The 25,955-nt window shown below is 38.6% G+C and overlaps 1 protein-coding gene across 4 annotated transcripts in view; it reads left to right on the top strand.

The window, feature by feature from the left end:
• TLCD4 (TLC domain containing 4) overlaps positions 1-25,955 on the top strand; it is a 119,331-nt gene that overhangs the window by 5,311 nt on the left and 88,065 nt on the right. The window contains exon 1 of one of the 4 annotated variants that reach the window (XM_077120183.1): positions 21,941-22,222. The exons of 2 other annotated variants lie outside the window; for them this stretch is intronic. The gene's annotated coding sequence lies outside the window, so the exon portion shown is untranslated. Of the gene's footprint in view, positions 1-21,940; positions 22,223-25,955 lie in introns of those variants that run through there. One more of the 4 variants, XM_077120181.1, reaches the window with a different exon arrangement.

Below are 25,955 nucleotides of genomic sequence, written 5' to 3'. Positions count from 1 at the left end.
GCTCAATAAATGTTAGTTATTTTGATGGCCTTGGATTGAACCTCACTATCCACATGATTCAGGAAAAATGCAGAAAATAGAGTTCCCATATTCCTGCTTCCCCACACACTAGTTTTCCCTATTAATGTTTTGTATTAGTGTGGTGCATTTATTACAACTGGTGGACCAATAGTATTATAATTATATTAAAGTCAAGAGTTTACGTTAGGCTTCACTCTTTGTGTTGTACAGTTCTATAGGTTTTTTTAAAAAATTTTATTGTAACATATATATCAAAATTTCCCATTTCTAACCACTTGCAAGTGCACAATTTAGTGATGTTAATTATATTCACAATGTGTGCTACTATTACCACCATCCGTTACTAAAACTTTTCCATCATCCCAACCTCATGTTTCTTTTTAACTGGATAATTACGGCTTGGGGCCCTATTACACAACTCTCATAAAGTGCAGAACCTCCCGAAATGTTCTGCCAATTTTCCAGGCACCTATGATTTTAGCATCACCTCCAGCCCCCACTCCTACTGATGGAATCATTTTATGGGCAATGGCATTGTACTGGGTATGCTGCCCCATTCTGCTTTTTGCTCTCACAATGGGATTTGGCTCCATTCTATGGTTTCTTCACTTACCCCACCGCCACCTCCACTCTTTCTGTGTGTGTGTTGTGGGGAGGTGTTGGGGATTTAGGAGTAGTGTGATACTTACTGAAGATTTGGGAGAAATGAGGAGGGTTGCAGAAATACAAATAAAAGAGATTATATTTTTTAAAAAGTCTTTTAGGCGTACTATAGAGTTATGCCTTCCATCTCCTTTTTTCTCTTTCTCTCATCTCTCCTCTTCTCTCTTCTCCCCAGCTCCTTCCATATTCCCACATTAACTTTTAATATACAAATCTCTCTTTTATGACCCTATCCTACTCACCCAGGCTCTCGAGGTCTCACTGTCTATGCCTATTGACGAATCAAGGGGTTTCCCTCTAAGAATTCTAGTTGTTGAGTGTACTGATTTAACTTCACTATAGTAGGAGGTGTCCTGGGACCAGGGTAGGGTACTGAGGTTAAGTCTGGAGTCAGACAAGGTGTGAATTTGACTTGGTATGACGACTCATCCAACTGGAATAGCCAGAAAAGAAAGTAGGAGGGTAATAAAGTAGGAAAGTCAAGATCACTTTCACAGGAGCATGTGGAAATTAGACCCAAGGAGTGAGTGTGAAGTTATAAATAAGAGGGGAGCCAAAGATCTGTAACAAAGGAAATCAACATAAACTGTATTGTAGACTCCATGTGGAAGGATATCGTGTCTCATCAATTTTTGTATACGTACTGCTTAGTACAGTACATAGTAGGGATACAAGGAATGTGTGACAAACTGAACCCTTAACCCTAAGCCATTCCTAAAATCTGTATCTCTCTGTGCTGCCTAGTGCTCTTTTGATGCAGATCAGTCTACTGTGCCTGACCAAATCAAGCAGCATTAGTTTTACATCTAAACTACATAGGTGAAAGAACACTGGTGAATATGTAAAACATGTTCTGTCTTCAAAAGCCCTCAGCTAGGTCTCAGTGCGTTTGTATCACAACACTGATAGCAATGAACAACTGTTAATAATACCACCATGATTTATTGAATGTCCACTGGATCTGAATTAAAGTTCCAGGTGCTATGTTCTTTCATTTAACCCTCACAATAGCCCTATTATTATATTCACTTTACAGATGAGGAGACTCTGGCTCAAAGAGGTGCTCTTTCCTAAGATCATAAGTGGCAGTTTGTCTCACTTCAAAACCCTTGCTTTCAGTAATACTAGCCCTTGCTGCTTCATAACTGGCTACTCTAACTCCAATTTCTAAACCTCTGATCTTCTCATTCCCTTGCTTAAAATCCTTCATTGTTTCCTCATCTCCTGAGCAAAGTTTACACAATTTAGGCCGGTATAATTTATTTTTTGTAATCTCTGCCTACTCTTAAGTAGGCCTCATCTTCTGTTGATGTTTCCCAAAATGTGAACTGCATTCCAAACACTTGTGATTCCTGAGGACATGCCAAACTTCTGTGCCTTTAGGGTTTTGCCCTTTCTCCCTCTTTCTGAACTGCCTCTCCTTTTCATTTGCCTGTGCTTTAATACCAGAGATCCATTTCTAATCAATTTTTTCTGATTTCTAATCTCTCCAATAAGATCTCAAAATGTCTCTGAGTTTTGATTCTATTAGTAGTGAAATTGAGGCTGTGTTTCCTACATATTAGAAAGAGGTAATTTGGGAGAAATTGTCACTTCGCCATTCACTGGCTGAATCTTGGAAAAGCTACTTGATTTTTTAAGCCTCGGGGTTTTTTCCACCATAAAAGAGGATAATGATGGTGCTTTAGAACAGTGCCTAACACATAGTAAGTACGGAGAGTGAGCTCTTAATATTATGGGTTTTTGTGCAAATTAAATAAGATTAACATAGATATATCGTTGCACAAAATTTGCTAGGACTGTGCTTCCTTAGTGATTTTCTGCTCACCCTTTAAGATTCAGATCAGATTCACCTTAACTATGCTTTTCTATAATTCTGCATCTGGTTGGTGATCTTGTTAATTGTGCTCTCATTTTTCTATTTTTATTTATTATATATATAATATATAATTTTATGCAATTATTTAAGTTCTCATCTCTTCTGTTAGTTTGGACTCCTTGAGGACAGGGGCTGTTTTATTATCCACCTGAACCTAGCATGAACATTAGCTAATCAATAATGTATTCATTAATGAACAAGAATGAGTCTCGAGGAACTTTTAGTTAACAATAGTGGTAGGAGAACTATTACTATTTTACTGCTTCTACTACTACTAATAGGTAATGTTTATCAAATATAATGTACTTAATTACATTTTAAGCTCTAGCATTCTCATAACAGCTTGATGAAGTATTATCCCTATTGAAATATTTTTGAAACTGTGAATCTTATCGCCATTTTATAGATAAGGTAACTGAGGCTCAGAGAAGATAAGTGATACACTCAAAGTCACATAGCTAGTAGGAGGTGTAGAAAAGGATTTTGTGTTTCAATAGGCAACTTACTGCTTAGAGAACACCTTCCAGGTCATCTCATTCCTGCCTTTCATTGGGTTTGAGGTATTTTAAATCCTGTACAAATGTGTCTGTATTTCAGACTCTCTTTTGAACAGGTTATAACATCTGCTAGTTCCCTTATAGAATTAAAAAAAAACTTTAACATGTGTCTGTCTGTATCAGAGCCATGATTTTATCATTTTCTGAAAATTGTGCTTTAACAGAGGTACAATTAGGATGTAACTACCTAATCTGCCTGACTTCAAATCCATTTCTGCAACTCAAAAGATCTCCAACTTTACTATACACTTTATTAGGGACCTTGTTTTTAAAATGGAGTTCTGAGCTCTACCTCAAAAGACTCTTGATTCAGTAGGGTTTGTTTCATTTTGTTTTGAACAAGACTCCAGTTATTCCATTGCAGCTTGTCTGAATAACACTGCTTTTAAATAATAACTCTATGATACTACTTTCCTTGCCAGATAATAAGGTACTTGTACAGACTAAATTATAAAATAAGTTTCAAGAAGAAGAGAAGAGGAAGAGAGAAATTCTGTCTGGAGGAATATGTATGCTTCATGAAGAAAGTGACTTTTCATCAGGGTTGTAACAAATAGGAAAGTTTTTGATAAACAAAGATATGACAGAAGGTCATTCTATGAGTTGGAAATAGCAGGAGCAAAGGAATGGACATGGGAAAGGACACAGCATATTTTGAGAATGACTAGTAGTAGGATTTGGCTAGAGTGAGTAAAAAAAATGTAAGAGATGAACTTACAATTTCTCTAGCAGAAATTAAATCAAATAAAAAGAATATGAGAGGGAAAGTTGTGAAAGATGAAATTGGAAAGGTAGGTTTGGAATAGAATGGAGGACTATAATGCCATGCATTTATTTAATAGGCAATGCATAAAGAAAGTTTTTGACTGGACATGAAGGCATTTAACCAGTAGGAGAAAAATGCTGAAGAGGCATATTGGAGAGAGGAAATTTATGAATGAAAAGAAAGGAAAGTTGTGAGATCACAAGGATTTGAAGTCTCTCTTCTGTTTTCAGTAAATATTTATTGAGGATCTATTGTGTTTGAAACACATGGTACTAAGTACTGGGAGAATATATGAAGGAAATTGTTATTATGGAACATTGTGTGTGAAGGCCTGAAGAGGGAAGATACCAGAATGATATCAAAGATAAGAGATGGTAAATGGGCCTAAACTTGGTGAGTTGAGAGAGGAAGTGTAGAAGCGGTAACATACATGAAAGATATTTAGTGGGTAGAATTAACAGAATCTGGTGTCCTTGTAGACATAGAGGGCTAAGGAAGAAATGTAGGAAAACTGAGGTTTCTGGCTAGGGTGATAGAAGGCATGTGCACTCCCTAAACTGAGAAAAGAGATATAGAAAGAGAAAGGGTACAGGGAAGAGTACGGATAATAAGTTATATTTTATAGCCTGAGTTTGAAGGACATAGCAGGGTCTTGGAAATATAGATCAGGAATTCAAGAAAGAGGGTTTTAGAAAGCTATTGTTTAAGTGGAATTGATATCAGATACACCACTGTAGCTTCAGAGAACAAGGAGGACAGAATTAAACTAAATCTTAGATACAGTCCAAATGGGTGAGGCTATTATCTGCAGTGTTTGGAAGTGGACTAAACAAAAGGTTAATTGCAAAGTTTAGAACTACATATCAAAGCAGAAAATCTCTAGATGATCAGGCTTGAGCAATCATCAAAACATGGGGATGAAAGGTCAAGGGATAGGGGGAATGCAAGAGCTGGTTGAGAAATAAGAGGGCAGGTATGTGTATCAAGTTGATGAAATTTCTAGAACTTCATTTAAAGAGACTGTATTTGCTTGGAAGAATTACTTTAAGTAAGCAGTGAAACCCCAAATTGTTTCAAGTTACAGAAAATGTTCATTTAATTTCTATGAAAGGATGAAGAAAGAATGGAGCTTTGAACTGGCAGGCCACTTAACTTCTAGGGAATCCTTTAATCTTACCTTAATCTTAAAGTTGGCAAAAATAATGAAGTGCTTGGAGATAGTTTCCTGTAGAACTGAGAGGAACAACCGAATTCTGGGTTCAAGGTGATAAGGTGGTAACAGGGAATTAACTTTTTGTATGTTCCTATTAATGCCTTAAATTCAAAGAATGAAAGAATGACCAGTCTTCACTTCTATAATGGTCAGTACAAACCATAGAAGAGCAAAACTAAAAAAAAAAAAAAAAAAAAAAAGACAGAAAAACAAAAAACCACATCTAAATTATTTAGGAGACTTATGTGGTTTTGAACTTCAGTTCTGTTTGTTTGCACCCTCACCCTCCCAATCAATATGACAAAGCTTGAATCCAGAGAGTGAGTGTTTTTAGCTATTGGTTATAGTTATTTATTTTCCAAGGATTTCTGGTTTGGCTAACAATCAGAATTTATGCAATTGTTTTGAAAGTTTCCCATGATGCCCTTACAATGTGCATTCTTTGTTAAAATGATAATAATTTGGACTATGACTAAGTGAATTTAAATTGAGTTCTCTTCACCTCTATGTTGACACAATAAGGCGACTACTTTCCCTTTCTCTATTAGTAAAATGCTGTGTGCATAAAAACTGTGTTAAAAGCCAAATCCTGATAGTTTTTAAAATGTCATCTGGTACAGTATTTCTAGGGGCAGTTCCCCTGTAGCAGCTCTCAAAGGACAGGCAAAGCAGTCCTTTAAATCACTTAACTCTTTTATTAATTTGAGTTAATTGCTTAGGCTAAACTAATGAGGAGAAACAAGTCTCTTTTTTTATCTTTTCCTCTCTAGGATGTGGGTTATCAGTCAAGGCGCTACTCTGCCTCCACACAGTGAACTTCCTAAATGAGTTCCTTGACAAACAGAAATATGAGGAGAAAATGTGTGGGAAGAACACATGGAGAGTAACTTGCCAGTGATGAGATGCAGTGATATGCATGACAGATTCTGTCTTTGAGCAATTTTAAATCCAGTTGTGTTCAGTTTTAAGACTGCTAGAACAATGTTTTGAAAAAATTGTGTCTTGAATTCCAGTGTATCAGAAAGTTGCCTTTTTTATTAGTGGTAGGTTTTGATAATTAGACACTTGTCCAAAAAAAGCTGGATGGAGATGTGATTTTATTCACTTCAAAATGCAGCAAATATTTACTGTTCTCTCACTGATGGCAGCAGAAGAGACAGTTAGAGGGCATGGGTGTAGAAACAAGACTGGAACAAAAGGAGACAAGTTTGGAGGCTCTAAGCAGAGAATGATTTTATGGGCTGAGGAAAGAGTCAAAGATGACTCAGAGGTCTCAGGTTGCTTGATGGATCTTATAGCTATGCAGAGGGATAGAAAATCAAGGTGGTAGGAGAAGCAGGTTTGGTGGGGGTGGGGGCTTGGCCAAGAAAAAAAATTCTATAAAAGGATTCTGATAGGGAGTTGCAGAAATAACATTCCAGATGAGCATTCCTGGGATACTATTCCATGTGAAAAGTGGTTATTGCCAAAGTCCAAATTCTTGAATACCTCAATTTCTAACTACAAATATTAGGAGGTAATGTGAATTTATTTTCTTCATAAAAAGAAATAATTTATTGTATGCTTAAAAAAAATCTGACATTTACCTCTACTTCATTTGTACTTTTAATTTGATATGTTATTTTTATGAAATGCTAGATTTGTGTTTGATTGGACAAAGAATTAAGTAGGTTAAGTTAGGTTTTCTTTGTCCCAGTGGTCTTTATTATTGATGTTATAGTTTCTAATATGTTATGCAGAATGTTAATATCTAAAAAGAAATTTCCTAACCCTACAACCCATTTGATCCTACTTTTTGGCTATTAAAAATTATGTTAGCAGTACTTAGAGATTCTTGGAGCTTTATTCTAGAATACATTTGATAAGTGTGAAAATATTTAAATGTAACAGATTTTCAAAAAGGTTTTTTTCCTTATATTTTCTACTAAGGGCAATTTCAAAATCTCTTACTAGAACCACACCTTTCCTTACAGAAAATAAATCCCCAGAAATGTATTTCTCTTAATAAAACAAAAACAGTATTTTGGAAAGGAGTTGCTTGGGTAATTTTTCAAAACAGCCATTTGCTGGTTGGCAAAAATGTGTTGTTTTTACTGAAATGTAAAGAACACAAACCCAAAGGTTAGGGAGATCTGAATGCCGCATATGCATTTTCTATATAAATAATAATTGCAGCTGTCATTCTCAATGCTTCAGATCTCTTCTTGTATAGAGTCTCTAGAACAGGGACTTTGATTACTTAGGAACATCATTCAGATGTACAGGGTGGCCTGCTTATAGTAATACCATCGCATGAGTAATAGCCATAACCACATGAGGAGATCAGTTTAATTGACACATTTAAGGGGGCTAATATTTTTGTATATCAAAGACTACTGTCATGAAAACTGCTCTTGATTCTTTTAAATTATTTTTAGAATTTATCCATGTCTGTATGACCAGTGAAGTAGTTACAAAGTTAATTTAGTGATATACAAATTGAACTGCTTTGTAATTGGATATATTTGGCAGGGGATAAGAGTGTGACAGGGAATGTTTACACTTAGGAATATTTCTAAATTCAACAATTGTTTTTATTTTCATACATAGACCTCTCTGTTTTCATAGGTCTATGAAAACTACTTGTGAATTGTTCAACTATTAAGTTTATTTAAAAACTATGTATTTATTCATAGGAACAGGGTAAGGAACATATTCATTTTGATTTTTTTCATATTAATGTGTGGGTTCTTCATGTTTCTAAACAGTCAGTATAAGTATTGATAAACAGTGATACTGATGGGCAGTGATACCCCAATGTTATCCAGATTTATGTGCCTTGGAATTATGGTATTTTAGACTTAGAATTTAAGAAATAAAAAAAAGAAACATATATCATCATAAATTTCCTACTTTATCTCAAAATGATAGTGGGTAGCACCAGTCTGCAGTACATATAGTCAGGTTGAATGTCCAAAAATCAAAGAATAGTGAGGAAAGAGAATGCAATGTTGAGAATCTTTTTAAATACATAAGGACCATTTATAGTCATATTTCTGTGACATGTCTGTTAATGTCCTCTATTTTTCTTTTGCATGGCTGTGCTGGTTTGAAAGGATGTATGTATCCTAGAAAAGCCATATTTTAAACAAAATCCCATTTCATAAAGGTAGAATAATTCCTATTCAATACTGTATGTTTGAAACTGGAATCAGATCATCTTCCTGGAGATGTGATTTAATCAAGAGTGGTTGTTAAGCTGGATTAGGTGATGACATGTCTCCACCCATTTGGGTAGATCTTGATAAGTTTCTGGAGTCCTGTAAAAGAGGAAACATTTTGGAGAATGAAAGTGATTCAGAGAGAGCAGAGCACAACAACATAGCCCTGAGAAGCAGAGTCCACCAGCCAGCAACCTTTGGAGATGAAGAAGGAAAATGCCTCCCTTCATGCTTCATGAAACAGGAAGCCAGGGAAAGAAGCTAGCAGATGACGCCATGTTCGCTATGTACCCTTCCAGATGAGAGAGGAACTCTGACTGTGTTCGCCATATGCCCTTTCACTTGAGAGAGAAACCCTGAACTTCATCAGCCTTCTTGAATCAAGGTCTTTCCCTGGATGCCTGTGATTGAACATTCTATAGACTTATTTTATTTTTTATTTTGGTTTTTGGTTTTTTTGCATGGGCAGGCACCAGGAATCAAGCCCAGGTCTCCAACATGGCAGGCAAGAACTCTGACTGCTGAGCCACCGTGGCCCGCCCTAGACTTGTTTTAATTGGGACACTTTCTCGGCCTTAGAACTGCAAAACTAGCAATTCATTAAATTCCCCTTTTTAAAAACTGTTCTGTTTCTGGTATATTGCATTCCAGCAGCTAGCAAACTACAACAGATTTTGGTACCGGAGAATGCGTGCTGCTGCAGTTTGCAAATACCAAACATGTTGGAACGGCTTTTTAAATGGATAAGGGAAGATTCTGAAAGAGTTGTGAGGAGCTTGATAGAGAAGGCCTAGAATGCTTTGAAGAGACTCTTGGTAGAAATGTGGACTCTAAAGACACTTCTGATAAGTCCTTAGAAAGAAATGAGGCACATTTTATTACAAACTGGAAGGAAGGTGATCCTTGTTTTAAAATAGCAGAGAATCTGGCAAAATTGACCAGTGGCTTTGGCTGGAAAAGATTTTAAAAGCCATGAGCTTGGATATTTAGCAGAACAGATCTCCAAGTTAAACGTAGAAAGTACAGCCTGGTTTCTCCTTGCAGCGTATAGTGAAATGCGACAGGAGAGAAATAAGCTGAGAACTGAACTCTTGCATACAAAGAAACCAGAAATTGATGTTCTGGAAAATTCTGGGCTTCCAGGAAGGGAGACACCAGAGAATAGTGACCCACGTGAAGATTTGGCCAAATGTGTAACCAGTCAGCCATTTCAGAGAAAGCCAGGATTGGACAAGGAATTATCCAGGAGGGATTTGTGGAAACTTATGTCTGATGGGCATGATCCAAGACTACTGCATAGAAAGCCAATGAGAGTGCTGTGGAATCTGTATAAACAGAGCCGCTGCCAGTCTAGACTGGGAGATTCAGAGAAGGGACACACTGGAGAAAAAATAACTTGAGAGGCAAAACCATGGAGGCTGAGATCTAAAGTCAAGAAGCCTCGGGCGAGGAGAGTGGACCCACCAAAGCCCGTGGAGAGGGTGAGTTTGCCCCAAAGGCAGAGGATGGGCCTTCCACTTCGTTGCAGTGGGAGAGTCATGCCACCTCAGGCCTTGGAAAGGGTGAAGCAAATTCTTTGGGGTTTGGGGAGAGCCTGGCTGCCACCACATGGGTTGAGCGGGTGCCCCAGAGATGACAGAGAGCCTGGGTGTGGCCCTGATGTTTGGAGAGAGTGGAGCTGAGAAAAAGGTGGTCTCCCCAGTGTCCCCCAGTGTCCCCCAAGGTTGCATTTGGAGAGAGGCAGGCCTCTGCGTAGGCCTTTGGAAAGGGTGAGACTGCCGCTTTCTAAACCCCCGAAGATAAGTGACTCTCCGACTTTGAAATCTAATGGACTTTGCTCTGCAATTTTCCATAACTGTATGGGTCCTGTGACCCCCTCCTGTGTTCTCTCCTCCCTATGGAAATGCGTATATGTATCCTATGACTGTTCCTCTTTTGTCAGCAAATAACTTGTTTTGAGTTTTCATAGGTCCAGAGACAGAGGATAATTTCTTAGAACAGACTATGCCTGTTACTAACTTTGATAGGAGTTTGTATGTTTCTAACTTTGTGTTTCATGTTTATTGCTACTGAAATGGTTTAAGGATTTCTGATATTGTTATGAAATTAACATATTTTGTATATGGGGAAAACATGTCTTTTTTAGGATCCAGAGGGTGGAATGTTTGAAATGGTTTGAAAGGATATATGTACCCTAGAAAAGCCATCTTTTAATCTAAATCCCATTTCATAAAGGTAGAATAACCCCTGTTCAATACTGTGTGTTTGAAACTGTAATCAGATCATCTTCCTGGAGATGTGATTTAATCAACAAGAGTGGTTGTTAAACTGGATTAGGTGATGACATGTCTCCACCCATTTGGGTGGGTCTTGATAAGTTTCTGGAGTCCTATAAAATTAGAAACATTTTAGAGAATGAAAGAGATTGAGAGAGAGCAGAGCAGAATGACATAGCCATGAGAAGCAGAATCCACCAGCCAGTGACCATTGGAGATGAAGAAGGAAAATGCCTCTTGGGGAGCTTCATGAAACAGGAAGCCAGGAGAAGAAGCTAGCAAATGAAGCCGTGTTTGTCATGTACCCTTCCAGATGAGAGAGGAACCTTGACCGTGTTCACCATGTGCCTTTCCAGACGAGAGAGGAACTCTGTGTTTGCCATGTGCCCTTCCACTTGAGAGAGAAACCCTGAACTTCATCGGCCTTCTTAAATCAAGGTATCTTTCCCAGGATTGAACATTTCTATAGACTTGTTTCAATTAGAACATTTTCTCGGCCTTAGAACTGTAAATAGCAACTCACTAAATTCCCCTTTTTAAAAGCCGTTCTGTTTCTGGTATATTGCATTCTGGTGGCTAGCAAACTAGAATAGTGGCTGATCTCTTTCTTCTTGATTTCTGGAAGCTTCTTCTATATTAAGGTGGTTAGCCCTTTATCTGTGACTTGAGCAGCAGTTATTTTTTCCTAATAAGTTTGTAATTTGTGTTTCAACTTCTGCTATTGTTGTTTTTGCCATGTAGTAGCTTTTTAATTTTTTATTATCTTAGACTTATTAATATATTATGGCTTCTGGATACTGAGTCATAGTTTAAAAAGCCTTCTCATTCCAAGGGATGAAAGGAATTCACCCATGCTTTTTTTATAGTACCTTTATGTATTCATATTTTACATTTAAATATGTGACCCGTTTGGAAATTATCTTGTGAGTAGGATGAAATTTGAGTTTAACATTTTTTTTTTTAGATTTAAAAAATATTTTTATTGAGATATCTTCATGCACCATACAGTCCATCCAAAGTATATAATCAGTGGCTCACAGTGTCATCACATAGTTGTGTATTCATCACCATAACCGTTTTTAGAACATTTGTGTCACTCCAGAAAAAGAAAAAGAAAAACCCTTACATTCCATACTCCTTACCCCTCCTTATTATTGAACACTGGTATTACAATCTACCCCCATTTTTTTTATTCCTTATCCCCCCTATTATTTATTTTTGTCCTTTTTTTTTTTTTTTACTTATCTGTCCATACCTTGGATAAGGGGAGTGTCAGCCACAGGTTTCACAATCACACAGTCATATTATAAAAGCTATATAGGTATACAATCATCTTTAAGAATCAAGGCTACTGGACTACAGTTCAACAGTTTCAGGTATCTCCCTCCATCTATTACAATACACCAAAAACTAAAAAGGAATATCCATATAATGCATAAGAATAACCTTCAGAGTAACCTCTTGACTCTATTTGAAACCTCTCAGCCACTGAAACTTTATTTTGTCTAATTTCTTTCTTCTCCCTTTTGGTCAAGAAGACTTTCTTATTCCCATGATGCTGGGTCCTGGCTCATCCCCGGGAGTCACATACCATGTTACCAGGGAGATTTACACCCCTGGGAGTTATGCTCAATGTAGGGGAGGGGGCGGTGAGATCACTTGCTGAATTGGCTTACAGAAAAAGACCACATCTGAGCAACAAAAGAGGTTCTCTGGGGGTGACTCTTAGGCATAATTATAAGTAGGCTTAACTTCTCTTTTGCAGGAATAAGTTTCATATGGGGTGAGCCCCAAGATCAAGAATTCAGCCTATTAAATGTGATGCCCCCAATGCTTACAGGAATATCAGAAATTCCCCAGGTGGGGGAGTTAATATTTCCTCTTTTCTCCCCAGTCCCTCAAGGGGCCTTTGCAAATACTTTTTTTTTTTTTTTTAACTTTTTAAATTGTATATTATAGCATGTAGTTACAGTACAGATCCCAGAGTTTGTCATGGGCTACCATACCATTCTCTCAGATTTTTCCTTCTAGCTGCTCCAGAGCATTGGCGGCTAAAAGGAATAATTTTTTTTTTAATCTATCATCACAACCGACTTTTTTTTTTAATTTGTGAAAAATAATATATATACAAAAAAACAATAAATTTCAAAGCAGATCACAACAATTGGTTGTAGAATAGATTTCAGAGTTTAATATGGGTTAAAATTCCACAATTTCAGGTTTTTACTTCTAGCTACTCTAAGATACTGGAGACCAATCATACTCGTTTGTTAAACTTGAACTTCTCTTTATATCTCCATCATCACCTTTGATCTTGGGTGAAACTTTTTTTTCCAACTAGCTGTCCATTATTGAAAACTCCATCTTTTCCCATTGACTTGAGATGCCACTTATTTCTGTCTTTTTCTGGACTTTCTATTCAATTTCCTTAGCTTTTCTATTCATGTGGCAATCCCAAAGTGTTTAATTATTGAGGTTCTGTAGCACTTTACATATCTAGATGGTTATGCCTTCCTCATTGAACTTCCTAAGATAATTTTTCTGATTATTCTTGTTTATATTTTCATATGAACTTTAGAGAATCAGCTTGTCCTAGTCTAAAAAAATTGTTTCTTGTTATTTTAATTGAAATCTCCATAAATTTACGAATTAATGTTAGGGAGAATTGACAAATATTGACTGTATCAAAAAACACAACCTGTCTTTTCATTTTTTCAAGTTTACTTTTGGGTCCTTCAAAAATGTGTTTAAGTTTTCCTCATGTAAGTTTTGCATATTCTTAGTTTAAATTTATTCCCAGGAACCTCTAGAATGAGCTGAGACTCAGCTTCAAGGGATTGAGAAAACCTTCTCCACCAAAAGGGGAAGAGTGAAACGAGACAAAGTGTCAATGGCTGAGAGATTCCAGAGTCGAGAGGTTATCCTGGAGGTTATTCTTCTACATTAAGTAGATATCACCTTGTTAGTCAAGATGTAATGGAGAGGCTGGAGGGAACTGCCTGAAAATGTAGAGCTGTGTTCCAGTAGCCATGTTTCTTGAAGATGATTGTATAATGATATAGCTCTCACAATGTGACTGTGTGATTGTGAAAACCTTGTGTCTGATGCTCCTTTTATCTACCTTGTCAACAGACGAGTAGAACATGTGGAATAAAAATAAATAATAGGGAAAACAAATGTTAAAATAAATTTAGTTTGAAATGCTAGTGATCAATGAAAGGGAGGGGTAAGGGGTATGGTATGTATTAATTTTTTTCTGTTTTCATTTTATTTCTTTTTCTGAATAGATGCAAATGTTCCAAGAAATTATCATGATGATGAATATGCAACTATGTGATGATATTGTGAATTACTGATTAATATGTAGACCGGAGTGATCAAAATAGGAATGTTTGCATTTGTTAGGTGTTTTTGGTATTTAAAAAATAAAATAATTAAAAAAATTATTCCTAGGCACTTTATAATTTTTCTAGTACTTATACATGTGGTCTTTTTTTTTTCCTTCATTTTATACATATGTTTGTATGCTGTATGGTGGGGGTCACAATTCATTCTTTTTACATATAAATATCCCATTATTGCAGCACCATTAAAATTTTTTTTTTTGGAGGTGCACAGGCCAGGAATTAAACCTGGGTCTCCTGTATGGCAGGCAAGAAATCTACCAATGAACTACCCTTGTACACCCTTTTCATTATATTTTGCAAGGGGTTGTTTTATATATATATATGTAAGTTAATTTTCTGTCCTGTCCTATACTTAATTTTCTATTGTTTACATTTTATTTTCAGTTTTTTTTTGAGGGGGGGGTGTTAAATATAATCATATCATATGCAAATATTGAGTTCTGTGCTCTCCTTTCCAATGGTTATGTCTTTACTGTCTTGCTTTCATCTAGTTACCTTGACTGATATCTCCAGTACCCACTTCAATTGGTAGTGGTGAGAGTGGACATCCCACTTGTCCTTCCCCTGACCTGAGCAGGAATGTGCCAGTGTTTACTCATTAAATTTGATGCTGCCTTTTGAATTTCAAAATATATTTCCATTCAAATATTACTACTTTGCTCAATTTGAAAAAGTGAAAATTTGAAGGTTTAAGATCCCTAAATATCTGTGTTAGTTCAGTTTTCTGGTACCTCAGAAATGCCATGCTTTTCAATCCATTCTTGTTGGTACAGACCTATTTGGGCAGGGCCTTTTGATTAGATTGTTCCATAGAGCTGTGACCCACCCAGTTCAAGGTGGGTCTTAATCCTCTTTGTGAGAAAAAAACCAAAACAGTGAAAACCCTGAAAGCCCAGAGACATTTAAGAAAAAACAAACAAACAAAATGCCCAGAGACATTTTGAAGAAAGCCAACACAGAGGTCAAAGACAGAGAGACAGAATCAAGTGAGAGAGGCAGAGGGAGAGAAACACCCTGGAGATACTAACAGAAAGCTCAGAAGGGTATCCCTGGAAAAATAAGCAGGGATACACAGGAACCTAAAAGCAATGGAACTTGGGAATGAAGGACCAGCAAACGTCTTCCCATGTGACAGAAGAACCCTGGATACCATCAGCCTTTCTTCAGTAAAGGTATCCTCTTGTTGATGCCATAATTTGAACATTTCCATGGCCTTAGAACTGTAAATTTATCCTTTCTGTAAAAGCCAGTCTATTTCTGGTATATTGCATTCCAGAAGCTTTAGCAAACTAAAACAATATTCAACAGAGAGGATTTGTTGAATAAATGATGGTACATCTATTGAATAGAAGCATTAGAACAGTTACAAAGCAATATGCCCTTTTCAATCCCTTTTGTTATTAAAACTAAAATATATACAAATATGCCTGGGAAAGTATCTGGAAGGATAATCAACAGACTGACCTAAAAGTTTTAAATTACCAACTGGTGATTGGTAACATCAGTTTCAACTTATTGTAAAATAAAAAACCCATGTGTGGTAGTTAGATTCAGTTGTCAACTTGGCCAGGTGAGCATACCTAGTTTTGTTGCTGCGACATAAGCCAATGGTACGTGAACCTCATCTGTTTCTAATTACATCTGCAGTCGGCTAGGAGGCGTGCCTGCTGCAATGAATGATGTTTGACCTAATTGGCTGGTGCTTAAATGAGAGAGCTCAACATAGCACAGCCCAAGCAGCTCAACATACCTTATCTCAGCACTCGCACCTCAGCCCAGGCCTTTGGCAATGCAGAAGGAACCCAGAGGCCTGGAGAGAAGGCCAGCAGAGACCACCCTGTGCTGATCTTCCCACGTAAGAAAGAACCTCAGTTGAAAGTTAACTGCCTTCCCTCTGAAGAACTAACGAAATAAATCTCCTTTTATTAAAAGCCAGTCTGTCTTTGGTGTGTTGCATTCCAGCAGCTAGCTAGCAAACTAGAACACCATGAAAACATTGTTGGCATTTAAAACAAAAAGTTAGAAATTTGAGAAAAACAGAATCTAGTTATTCTCTGTCCTCAGTTCTAGATCTCTTTATTGTTTTTTTATTTCTATATTTTATTTTTCATGACACAAAAACAAGTTTCCTCTGTTAAAACATGGTGCAGTGACCACAGGTGTTCATCACTAGTCCTTTGCAAAAGGATTTACAGTGTGTATTAGGGTTCCCTAGGGAAACAGAACTTACAGGAGATATGTGTAAATATGATGAGATTTTATTAAATTGTTTCACATAACAATGAAGATGCTCAAGTCCAAATTGTAGGGCAGCTGAGAGCTGGGAACTCTGATGAAGGGTTTCAAAAAATTCTCCAGAAGAAACTGGCTGGCTGAAGTAGAGATGAAAATTCTCTCTCTGACTGCTGAGGTCATCACTTCTCTTTTTAAAGCCTTTAATTGATTGCATGAAATGTCTGCCACTGATGAAGAAATTCTCCTTAGTTGATTATAGATGTCAGTTGATTATAGATTGCCATAAATGCAGTCAACCTACTGATAATTTAAATCCATGAAATGTCCCTACAGTAACAGGCCAGTGCTTGCTTGACCAGACAACTGGGCACCATTTCCTGGCCAAGTTGACACATAAACATAACCATCACAGTGTAGAAAGAGGTTTAAAAAATATCAACCACAAAGAAAGAGAAAACATGAGAAAATTTTATAGTCGATGAGGAATTTCAATAAATTTTGGAAACCTGAAGTGATAAAACTGACTTTGCAAAGTGGAAGAGGGGCTAATATCAGCACCTGATGATGGAGACTCAGTACTTGAAGGTGCAGCATACCATGGAATGCAGGATGGAGGGAGTGGGGAGAGTTCTAAGGCTGAAGAAGGATTGTCCTACAATTGTTTACAATGTTCTTGGACCCCTGGGTCCCTTCTGCACCTCATGCATCCAGAGGGCGGACCCATTCCATCTGACCTCTACCACCCTGACCAGTACCACCACTAAGGCAATCCCTCTACAAGGTCAGAAGTTTCTTTGGAGAAAAATGGTTTTATCCTTTGATTAAAGTTTCCATAATCAAAGGACCAATCGAAGAATGAGAAAGAGTTCTTGGAAGTGAAAAATATGATTGAAATAAAAACTTCAGTAGAAGGATTGGAAAGTAAAGTCATAGTCTTCTAGTTTAGGATCTCTCAACTTTGACGAGAATGAAATTTTGGGGTGGATAATTCTTTGTTATGAGGGCTCTCCTGAGCATTTAAAGAGTTCTAGCAGCATCCCTAGATGCCATTGCACCACTAGATGTCATTACACACCCCCATTCCCCATAGTGACAAACAAACAAAAAATATCTCCAGGCATTGCCAAAGTCCCCCACCCTGCCACTTTTGAGAATGTGCCAGACAATGGGAAAGAAAAATGCTTGGTAGAATAAAAGGACAATGAAATTAGAAAATAGTATAGAAGGTTGTGCTGGTTTGAAATGATGTATGTACCCTAGAAAAGCCATGTTTTAATCCTAATCCCATTTTGTAAAGTCAGCTTTTCTTCTAATCCCTATTCAGTATTTTATGTTTGAAACTGCAATTAGATCATCTCCTTGGAGATGTGATTCAATCAAGAGTGGTTGTTAAACTGGATTAGGTAGAGGCATGTCTCCACCCATTTGGTTGGGTCTTGATTAGTTTCTGAAGTTCTATAAAAGAGGAAACATTTTGGAGAATGAAGGAGATTCAGAGAGAGCAGAGAATGCTGCAGCACCACGAAGCAGAATCCACTAGCCAGCACTTTGGAGATCAAGAAGGAAAACGCCTCCCAGGGAGCTTTATGAAACAGGAAGCCAGGAGAGAAAGCTAGCAGATGATGTCGTGCTCACCATGTGCCCTTCCAGCTGAGAAAGATATGGTGACTGCGTTCACCATGTGCCTTTCCAGTTGAGAGAGAAACCCTGAACTTCATCGGCCTTCTTGAACCAAGGTATTTTTCCCTGGATGCCTTTGATTGGACATTTCTATAGACTTATTTTAATTGGGACATTTTCTTGGCCTTAGAACTGTAATCTAGCAATTTATTAAATTCCCCTTTTTAAAAGCCATTCCATTTCTGGTATATTGCATTCCAGCAGCTAACAAACTAGAACAAAGGTCCAACATTCTACTACTAACAAGAGTTCACCAAAAGAGAATCGAGAAAATAGAAGGGAATTATTAAAGAAATAAAAGAAAACACTTCCAGGTATGATCGAAAAGACCTCCTGTGTGCCCAGCACAATCAATAAAAAATGAGCCATTGTAAGGCACATCATTATGAACTTTCAGATTAGTACGAATAATGAGAAGATTCTAGAGAGAAAAACAGGTTAAATACAGAGAAATGTAAACTAGGAAGGCACTCAACAACTCAAAGGCAACACCAGAAGTAAAGATAGTGGAACAATGCTTTTAAAAAGTTGAGGGAAAATGATCTTTGACCTATCCAAATTATTAATTAGGAGTGAGAGTAGAATGAATAATTTTCAGACATTCAAGCACTCTAAAAATTTACCTTTTATATACCCTCTCTGAGTAAGCTCCTGGAGTCTGTGCTTCAGCAAAATAAAGTAAACTGAAGACTGTGTGTTTAGGCATTGGAAAATATTATTGACAGGCATTTGATAGATATGTTGAAGCATTTGGACAAAATTCAGGTTAGATACATTTAAAAAAATGAAAAAGCAAGGCAAGAATTAACCACAGGAAGAACAGGAGATTGTTCAAGTAAAGTGTTATCATGGCACATTAATTGATTCAGCATTGCACTATATTTGCATAGGAAGGATGATGTAAACTTTAATTATTGATCTGATCAGAAATTGTAATGGGGTTGTGTTGGGAGGAAGGATGAAGGCAAAGCATTGTGGTGTAAAAGAGCTAAATCCTCAAATAGCAGGATGAGATGTCAATAAATAATGACTGAAGTGGAAAATCAAGAAACATTGGCATCAACATATAACTTGGGAAATGAAGAACACACAGCAGAATTGAGGTTGGTTAACTGTAGATTGCCTTACTAGAACATGGGGAAAAGAGGGATAGGTATGTATGGGTGTTTTTTGTTATTAGCCTGTAAGAGCAATATGAATTTTACTCATGTTTTTTATTTCATTAAAAATAAGAATAAATACAAATGCAATACACATGCATTGCAGGAAAAAAAATCACATAAATAAGCAGAGAAAAACACAAAAGACCTCTAGAATCTCACCCAACCAGAGAAAACCACTGTTAATGTTCTGCAAAAGATTCTTCCAGAAAAATTCTGAAAAAACACTAACAATGCTTTTAAATACTTGCAAAAAAAAAGTCTTGATATATGAAAACTTCCAGTAAAGGCAAAGGTAATGCCTAATGTTTATTTAGTTTTTATTTATTTATTTATTTATTTATTTTTTTTTTGTTAATTAAAAAAAATTAACTAACACAACATTTAGAAATCATTCCATTGTTTATTTAGTTTTGACTGAACAAAACCTTGCTGATAAAAATGTGGTCATTTCGTTTCTATCTTCACTAACAAAGTGGAGTAGAAAATTGAGGCAGTTTTCCAAAGCACTTTTGCTTCAGTTATCTTGTTATTTTTTGTCTCAGTTTTCCAACCAATTGGCTCTACTTAGGAAATGAAGAATTTTGGGGAACAGAAATTCATCAGAAAAATTTGCATCACTTAAAAAATAATTAAAAAATTTTTCTCTTTAAGTGTAGATGGATAATTTAATTTCTCTGAAATGTTTCCTTGAATTGTTTCAATGACTATCAAATGTAAAAGGTGAACTTCAGCCTAGATACTTCATTTTTAAAATGCAAAAGAATTTCATACAGTAAATAAAGAACTTAGGGGAAATGTCCATGAAAAAGAAATAACTGTAAAACAAAGTTAAGAATAATTAAAAATTTGAATGTGATGAATGAAACAAAGTTTTAAAAGAAATTGAGCAGGTATTAACATTTTCAGGAAAACTGTACATTTAATATGGTATTCTACCTACTAAGGTTTTGAGTTTAAGTCTCAAAGTTCACCTAATATTTACAGAGTTCTCTTGCTATCTCAGGCATTGCCCTAGATGTGTTCACTTACACGGTCTGTATAATCTCAAAGCAATCCTGTGAATTCGATGATGCATTTGTAGAGACTAAACATGAAGGAATGTAGTGGGCTGTAGAGTATAGTGGACTTTTATGAGTTTACTTGGCATTGGGTACTGCTATTCATGTCAGAGAATATGCATTTCAAAGATAAGGATGGCATATTTATCAGGAAAAAACAGAGCTACTATCAACCACAGAGACACACACAGGAGAATGTCTGGAGGAAGCAAGTCTTTAACAGAGTCCTAAGACATCGTAGAACCTGTACTTGTTGGGGTGACCACCCCACAAGTATTCACACGCAAACTTCCTGCCCACAGGAAAATAGCTACGTGGACAATAAGACAGCTATGGGGCGAATCAAAGTCATCAGGGACTATGCTCATCGTGAAACAACTATGATGGGATAGGTTATGGTCAAAGAGGCTAGTGTTTCAGTATGTCTTGGGAGAATCTTGGGAAGAAAAAGGGGAACATGAACTTGGGGACCTGCAAAGTCCTCCTCCCCGCTGGCCTGGAGGACAGGTTTCTGACCTTGTAGGATGTACCTGTAGAGTCTCTCTTTTCTAACTCAGGTCCCTTTCCAAGAGTGGGGTCTTCCAAGCCGACTATGAATTATTCCCATTTTCAACTATGAATTATTCCCATTTTACAGATAAGGAAATTGAGTCTCAGTGAGGTTCAGTTAACTAAAGTCACACAGCTCTAATAAATAGACTGACACAATTCCAAGTCTTCTGAATTTCAACTCTGTTGCTTTCTCCTTGAAAATAATGACAAAAAAAAACCACACACACACACAGTGACAGTATGTGTGAGAATGTGTATGTATGTGTGTGTGTGTGTATTATCAGGTCCAAATCTGCAGCAGATCTATATGTATTTGTGTGTATATGTATATTAGGTAAAAAAAAAATGTAAGCTCTATTGATAGATATATCTTATAAATATCTGTCCTATATTATTAATGGTGTTTACGAATTATTTCATTTATTTATTTTGAACTTCTCTCTTTCTCAAAAAAAGATTTGTGGTTACTTTTTGTAAATTATAACAGCCTAAATGGACCGCTTCATTTTTTTCTTTTATTAAAAACATTTCTGTCTGGTTGATCCAGAAAACTTGGAAGTTTAAAAATTTTTTTTGAAGCTATATATAAACAGGTCAGAAGATCTCTTATACGGCAAATTTTCTTTTGCATTGGGCAACTTGGGGTTCTCAGTCAGCATCGAAAATTCAAATCCTACTTCCCCACGCTGTTAGCAGAGGGATTTCGAATGTAGTTGGGGTTCTGGTGCACCTCTAAGGGTGTTCTGGGCGGCTTCCGGAGGACGCTGCTGGGAAAGAAAATGACTCTTTAACAGACGCGCCCCCTACCCAGTTTGGGACGCACGTGCAGCCTCTAGTGAAAACGGGGCGGGACTCGACTTTGACCATGTCAGACGTGGCAGGAAAAATCAGCAATAATCCTTTCATCTCTTCTCTGATAATTAAACCATGCAATTCATTTACATAGTGTTTGGACATTTAAGGCGGAATATAGAATCATGATCTGAAATGGCTTGGGGTTACGTAGCCCAGGTACTGACCACTGTCGGAGCGGACTCAGACAGTTCTCGCCAACTGCTAGTTTTGTTACTTGCTTTGGAAAGCCCGGGAACGGCACGCTCTGCCCCCGGTGAGGTATGCTCTTTCAGGATGCCATCGCAGCCCGCCTCGAGTGTTGGCGTTTTTGAGCCCTTTCCAGGACCCAAGTTACAGCACTCAAAGGTCTGGGCCACCGCCCGCCTCGGGGCCCCGCCCACCTTGGCCGGGGGTCGGTGCCGCCCGGAGCACTAGCAGGAGCGGCTGCGGTCCCTTTAAGGAGCCGCTCTGAGATAACCCGAGCCCGCAGTCCGAGCGGGTGAGGCGGCCGCGGCGGTAGCTGCAGTTTCCGCGACTGCTCCTCCGCGACTGCTCCTCCAAGCGGCCCGGAGCCTGTGGTTCCCCTAGCTGCCAAGGAGCATCTCGCGGGGTGGCTCTGGACGGGCCGAATGACCAGAAGCCTGTAAACACCAGCCGCCCTCTCCTGGCCCAGCGCAGCCACCACCGTTGTGCGAAGTCGTCCTGGGACCCCGCACAGGTGACGCCGTTTGGACGGGGCTCAGGGAGGAGGGCGGGCTCGCTTCGCCCCAGGACTCCTCCGCGCCTTTGAGTGCAGCCGGCGGGCAGGAGCGACGCGACTTCCCGCCCCCGGCCTAGCGCGGCCGAGATCTCCTGCGCCCGCAGGCTGGGTGGGAGCCCTGAGCGCGGGAGGTGGCCCGCAGTTCCAGCAGGTGTGTGCGGCGGGCGCAGCATCCTCCCCGCCCGGCGGGCCCCGGGCGCAGACGGTGTCCCTCGGCCCGCGGCCCCAGAGCCGCCCCGCGTTTCCCTGGCCGCGCGGTTCGGGCTGTCGGGTCAGCCTGGCGGCGACCCCCGGGCCTGAGCTCACAGGGGTGGTGCAAACCTATGGACATCCAAGGAAAGCTTTCTTGGTAGAGGCCGTATACATTCAGGTGCCTCAAGTGGGTATGTTCACCCCTTACTCCCCCTCATCCTGCCGCCTTCTTCTAAAACGTGTAGCTATTATTTATCCTTGCGGTTCTCAAGTGGGTTCCATTTTTAGCCACCGTGTGCTGTAGAGTTTGGTGGAAAGGGATTGGGCGCCGAGTCAGAGGGAGAAATTGGTTTCTGTTTCCAGTTCTACCTTGGGAAAGTTTGAGATACGTGCTTCAGTTTACCCATTCGTGAAATGGGGATTTTAACGCCAGCCTTTCCTACGTGAGTGATGGTATATAAAACCTCTTTGGATGCACTTTTGATTTGTGCATTAAAGGATCACTGTTGCTGGCCTGTTTTTTTTTTTTTTTAGTTATGCACGTCTGAGTGCTACTGTGATGCACATTTTTATATGAAAATATATAATTTTCATTAAAGGGTGATCTTTGCCAGTGTTTAAATTGATCAGATACGAGTCTGGGGACAAGATGGAAAAGTTTATGTGGATGTTATGAAGTAATGTGTGAAGAAGGAAAAAAGTTGTAATTTTAGTGAAATTTTTACTGTCATAAACAGTGTTAAGAAAAGTCGATCTTGAGATTTGTGTTTTAAATGAGATATTGCTGTGTGAGCATATAGTATAGATTGGAAGGTAGTTTTATCTTTGTATAGCCAATTAAGATAATATATTAGAGAATCCCATTTCTTTTTTTAATTGTATTATAGATGAGGTAGAGAATTTCCCCTCTTTAATCTTTCCCCCAAATTTATGGATGAAACTAAATTAGAAAAGTATACTTCCACTTATGCTAGAAAAATTTGGAAGGATGATTGGAGTGACCATGGATTTTAGTTTGCTATTCTCCCCTCTTTTGCCATCAGATGATCCAGAGGCTATTGTATTTTGAGTGGGCTTTTTTTCTTCTTACCCCTGCGACTCCTTTTGCCAGCTTACCTCCCTCCAAAATCTGAATCCTTGCCTGTGTGAGCTTGCACAAGTTTTCACTGCTCAGAGCTGGGTATCTTACACCAGCTGCTCAGTAAGTCATTATTTACACGATTAGCTTTCCTGTTTCTGTTCCTCTCACTTATCCTAAGCCTTCTTTAGTTTGGTGGAAAGAATAATGGCTCTTTGCTTCTAAAGCTGTATGCATGGAGGTGAGTAGAAATAGTGGTGGTCAAGAAGCTGAGATTTTATAGCAAACTCCAGAGAAAGTGGGTCCTTCCAAATAGCTTCTGGAACGAATATGCAAACCGACTTATCTTTTGCTTCATTTTCTGAAATCCCATTGGAAAGAGATTCATTTGATTACTGAAGTAAACCTCGGGAGTGGGGAGCTATCAGAAATCCACCTACATGCTAGAAGTGAATAAGATAGTCTGATTAAGAAAACTCCCAGCTAAGGAGTAGGGAAGAAGAAGTAGCCTGAGAGGCAATTGGAGGGCCCTCCTGATAACCAGAGGGGAAATAGAGGGATTCTGGATTCCTGGCTGGGTTGCAGAAAGGGAGTGGTGGTGCTCAGGGGCAAATTCTGGAATGTGTCCTAAGAAATATGCCTCCCTTTCTCTCTGAGAGTGATTCTTGCTCCTCAAAGCCAAGCATAGCTGTCCTACGGTTCTCAGTGGTTTTCCATTGTCCTTCCCTGCAGCTCTAGTGGAGGCCCAGCATGTACGTTCCTCTCTCAAAGTTAGCCTTGCATATATTATAGAAAACTGAGCAGTAAAATTTATAAGAGACCCGCCAAACTTCAGTATCTCCTTCCACTATTACCTCCAAATTAATATACCATATCTCACAGATTGAGGATTCATTTAGGTTTCAATATCTTTCAGAAACTTAAAAAGTAGTTATTCACTGCACCTGAAAAAAGTAAATGGAACAGTCTATACTGAGATAAAACTGGAGTTTTTTTGTACAGGAAGATAATGAATGAATTGTCTGGGTGAGAATTGTGGGCAAATGGGCAAGGGAGGGCAGGACTGGGGGTAGAGTTGTACTGGGCAGCTTGTGCCCTCATCCTTGAGAGTTAGAGAAAAGGATGCCACCAAACTTGTACAGTCAACTTGTTGTACTTCCATTGCCTTGTGAAAGAAAGAAGTTATCAATATGGAGGTGGGATAACCATCTGTTTTCAAGGATGGAAACAGACTTTAACTGAACTTTAAGGATGAGCTGTATTCACCTGGTACTGGTATCAGGCACTGGATATATAACACCAGGGAATGTATTACACCAGAGAATGCATTACATCATAAAAGTGTGGATGATTTTGCAAGAAATCTAAGATGTTCCAAGGGTGACTTTGAGGGGTAGTATTTTTTTGTTGTTGGGATGAAAGTTAACACACAAAGAAATGACGTCCTGCTGCTCTGAGGCCTTGTCATTCATGGTGAGACAGTTGTATGTGCTGCGGGCAGATCCCAGACCTGAGTAAAAGGCAGAGTAAATGGTATATTTTTTGCCCAGAATATTGGTCTCTTTAAGGAGAAGGCAATCTTGTGGATGCACGAGAAGGAGTCTGTGAGTCAGTGTAAAAGGTCGGGGTTTATGAAAACAGCCGAAGAAGACAGCTGAAAGTTTGTTCAGAGCTTGAGCCAGGATGGAGTAAAGGAGGCACTGAACAGTGGAACCAATAGCGGTGGGTGGGGGTGGGAATCTAACAAGATGGACAACGCCTTGTCTAAGGTAGTGTTTCAAACAATATTGGACTACAAAACAGTATAAAATGCATTTTTACATGGAAACCCAAGATGTAACTAAATAAATACATGTGTATCTGAAACAAGTTTATGCAAAAATGCTTAACCTTACTTAGTGGATTGCATTCTCTTTTATCCTTCGTTCTGTTTTATGTCCTTTAAGACTCATAACCCATTAAATGGTCAACCCGCATTTGGAAAACCATTTGTCTAATGGGTGGAGGAACAGGTTACAGTGGAGCGAGCCAGACCATAGGGTGTTTGGGATGCTGGGGAAGTGTCCTGGGGAACACGGGATTCATTGGGAGTTACCTGGACCCCTTTCGGTAGGAATAGAAGATGTGGTATCTGATGGCTGCAGGACCCACACTGATGGAAGGCAGCTGGATGGCACAGATGCTGATAGAGGGGCTTCTCGGTTGATTTTAAGAGAAGAAGAAGTATGGAAGAAACAAGTTAGGATTTGAAAGTAGATGTCTTTAGAGCGGTAGATCTTCTCTGTAGTTTCGATGAGAAGACAGATGGATTCAGAGCAAACTGGCTGATTGATTCAGGCCACATCCAATCTCATCAGCTGGATAGAGAGTGGGCGAGCTCATAGCGCAGTGTGGGTGGATAGGGAGCTCCACACCTATCCT

Source organism: Tamandua tetradactyla, chromosome 11 (assembly GCF_023851605.1).
Source record: "Tamandua tetradactyla isolate mTamTet1 chromosome 11, mTamTet1.pri, whole genome shotgun sequence".
Taxonomy (NCBI): domain Eukaryota; kingdom Metazoa; phylum Chordata; class Mammalia; order Pilosa; family Myrmecophagidae; genus Tamandua; species Tamandua tetradactyla.
This window is presented reverse-complemented; position numbering and strand designations above follow the sequence as displayed.